The 3574-nt window shown below is 52.4% G+C and overlaps 1 long non-coding RNA gene across 1 annotated transcript in view; it reads right to left on the reverse strand.

Moving 5' to 3' along the window:
* The window catches only part of LOC125482454, a 1741-nt gene extending 797 nt beyond the window's left edge, over nucleotides 1-944 (reverse strand). Inside the window, exon 1 of the long non-coding RNA XR_007261647.1 lies at nucleotides 304-944. This is a non-coding gene — a long non-coding RNA (uncharacterized LOC125482454). The remainder of the gene's footprint in view (nucleotides 1-303) is intronic.
* Between the last annotated feature and the right edge of the window lie 2630 nt (nucleotides 945-3574).

A 3574-nucleotide genomic window follows, 5' to 3' on the forward strand; every position in this document is an offset into this window, starting at 1 on the left:
CCCCCCATCACTGTGTGTACCCCGCTACCCACTCCCCCCATCACTCTGTGCACCCTGCCATCCGCTCCCCGGCCTTGTCACTCTCTGCACATCGATATCCGCTCCCTCCTCGTATCGCACACCCCACTGTACTGTGTGCCAGCCTCTGCCTGTGTGTAGCTCTGTGTCTGTTTGCACGGCTGCTTGCAGGCTGCATGTGTGTGTGTGTGTGCTTGTGCGCACATGTCTGCCTGCCTTTGTTTGTGTCTCTGCCTGTCTCTGTGGGGGTGTCACACCTGGAGGTCACGCTTGAATATTCCTTACCTCAGTGCAGCAATGCATCTTTACGTGGAAGTTCACTGAAAACACTCGCTGGCTGCTCCACTTGCCGACATCTGCGGGAATCTGAGCTTTGCATCACAGTCCCCCCCACCTCTTTGTTCATTGGAAATTCCAAAAGCCAGTCTTTCTCCTACATGAGACTTGTGCTTCTGACTCACAAGCAGCCTAAATTCTCAATGGCATCAAAGTATTGCAGATGTTGGAGAATTGAAATTAAAAACGCCAAGTGCTGGGGAAACTCAGGAAGTCCAGCAGCGCCTGTGGAGAGAGACTCCGAGTTGATGTTTCAAGTCTAAAGTCTGTTTCTCTTCTCTCTCTCTCCCCACAGATCCTGCCAAACCTGCTGAGTTTCTCCAGCACTTAGTACACAATTCCAAGTTGGCATGCTTTGTGGCTCGGAGGGCAATATGCCAGCAGTAGTGTTCCCATATGTCTGGTGCCCTTGTCCATCGAGCTGATACAGTTTGTGCATTAGGAAGGAGTCTTGCAGCGCACCTTGTAGATGGTACCCACTGCCAATACTGAGCGTCGGTGGTGGAGGGAGTGGATGTGGTGCCAATCAAACAGGGGCTGCTCTGTTGTTTCGACGCCGGAGGCAGGAAGATCAGTGAGCAGAGGGTGCACGTTGAAGATAACTTGTAAATAAAAAAAACCCCAGCCAGAAGTGACAACCCCGTGAGTTGTCATGGTCTGGGACGTGCCACTCGACAGGACGGCAGAAGCGGCTGCCCTCCCAGTCCGAAGGGATGAGTACAGGCACTTGCCAGGGCCATCAACATGTGAGCCACAGAGGGAGATCGGCTCTCTCCCTCCCCACGGGAAGGGATGGGGACACCGTGAAGGAGCTGGGCTTACCGGTGGGGAGATGACTTCTTGCCAGCTCAGCTGGGATCGGGGTCAAAGTCTGCTCATGTGGGCACGGTGCCCATACCAGTTCCGGTCAGATGTTAAAAGCAGCCTGTGAGAGGGGATTTTTTTTTTTGCAGTGTGTTTCCTGTGGTTAGTCAGATCGAGGTCAGAATGGTTTGATCAGTTCCTTTGTCCGTTTCCTGGCGTCAAGTTTAATAGAACCCTCAAAGATTGCCTTTTGACCTCATTAACTGGGAGGTCGTGCAGTGTGTGTTCGCTGAGAGATCCCTGGGAGTAATCACAGGCTTGCAGTTAATTGAGAGGCTGGGGAGTGGGCTGTAGTATTTAGAAATAACAGCTGGGAATGAGTAACAGGCCGAACTCTAAGTGAGGGGGTTAATCGGGTAATGAATTTCCCAGGATGGTTTGAATATAGCTGCTGGAAGCAGGATGTCAGCAGGATGATGACAGGCTGTAGGCAATGCAGTGTAACTCAGCAGGGCCAGGGACGGTGTGCAGACTGCTGTGTGAGTTACAGTGATAAGTAACAGAGCCCAGTGACAAACTAGTGCACATGGTGAAACTCCACCATCTGGCTGCAGGTTTTGTTCGGAAACAAGCTGAGTAACAGTAGTGGAATCTGCCTGTTCTTGCCTCCCAGCCCCAGGGCCTGTCGAGTGACTCACAGCTCCTCCTAACCACTGTCCAATCTCGTGTTCTCGCTTTCACAGACCCAGACCATGGAGTGCTCAATCTCCCGCGCGGCACACAAAGGCCGTTACTCATTTAACGCGCAGCCACTCGGAGGTTCAGTGTCAACTTCCCCACCAACCCCTCAGTCACCGGGCGTTGAGCGTTCTGAAATGACCATGCCCCTATTACAAAGGAGATTGGGCGTGGGCCGGGGGTGTGGGGGGTAGCAGTTGGCCGTAACGTGGTAATGATTGACATGCCTTGAGCCAATGGGTGGAGAGTTGAGAGAGACATGGTGAGGCTGGCAGGTGAGAATTGTCGGCGAATGGCCTGCCAGCGACTGGCAGTGGAGTGGGAAACGGAGGGTATCAGCCGAGGGCTGGGATGGGTTTGGCTGGGATGGATTGGGCTGGATTGGGTTGGGCTGGGATGGATTGGGCTGGATTGGGTTGGGCTGGGATGGGATGGGATGGGTTGGGCTGGGCTGGGATGGGATAGGTTGGGCTAGGTTGGGTTGGAATGGGATGGGTTCGGATGGGTTGGGTTGGGTTGGGTTGGGATGGGCTGGGTTGGGTTGTGTTGGGTTGGGCTGGGTTGGGATGGGCTGGGATGGGTTGGGCTAGGTTGGGTTGGGTTGGGTTGGGTGAGGGGGTTGATAGCGATGACTGACATTCCACGTTCCAGTGCTGGGAGAGTCAGTCAGGATGCAGCAACGAGTGATCTCTGAGGGACCTGGGTCCTGACATTGACCTGTTAGTGTGAGAGTAGGCGTCTCATTGACAGTGGTGGCACTGCTGGCATGGGCACTGGAGCTGAGGGTAATGGTCGGCATTCAGTATTTTTACAATTCCCCCTTTGGAAAGTTATTGTTGAATCTGCTGACACCACCTTAAATCCCCTCTCCTCAAGCCCTCTGGTTCCTTTGATGATTAGTGCCCCCTGGATACCAACCTGCCCTGTGTTTGGGCTCATTTCTCCCTAATTATTCCACAGCATGGTCCTTTTTCTGCGTTGTTTAGTATTCCTGGTAACCTCTCGCTCAGTACCTTACACCCGCCTTGTGCAATCAGGAATATGTTAATAACGTTGGCCTAATCACTCAGTTCCACCTTCCCTCTGGTCACTGGTTCAGGACGTTAACTCTGTTTTCTTCCCACAGACACTGCCCAGACCTGCTGGGTTCCTCCAGCAATTTCTGTTCTTGTTTCAGAGCTCCAGCATCCACAACTGTTTGTTTTATTTGAGAGGAATGCAAGTTGTCGATGATTTCACAGCCATCGTTTTAAGCTTCAAGACAGACAGAGCTGAATATCAGTCAGTTCTAAATGTGTGGGCCCTTGTAAACACACTGTTTTGTCTATATCAATCATGAATGTGTGGAGCTGTGTGTATTCGTCAGTTATAAACATGTGGGTCTGTACACTGGTCAAGTATATACCTCTGGCCTGGGTATAGGTCAGGTATAACAATGTGGGACTGTGTGTCAGTCAGGTCTAAACATGTGGGGACAGGTATCAATCAGTTATAAACACAGGGTTGTGTACTGGCCAGGTATGAATATGAGACACTGATTATCGGGCAGTTGTAACTATAGGGCTGCACGTGGGGCGGTTGTGAACGGGCAGGGCTGTACGTCGGGCGATTGTGAACGGGTAGGGCTGTGAGTGGGGCGGTTGTGAACGGGCAGGGCTGTACGTGGGGCGGTTGTGAA

This window comes from Rhincodon typus, unplaced genomic scaffold (assembly GCF_021869965.1).
Source record: "Rhincodon typus isolate 14 unplaced genomic scaffold, sRhiTyp1.1 hic_rhity00010575, whole genome shotgun sequence".
Classification (NCBI taxonomy): domain Eukaryota; kingdom Metazoa; phylum Chordata; class Chondrichthyes; order Orectolobiformes; family Rhincodontidae; genus Rhincodon; species Rhincodon typus.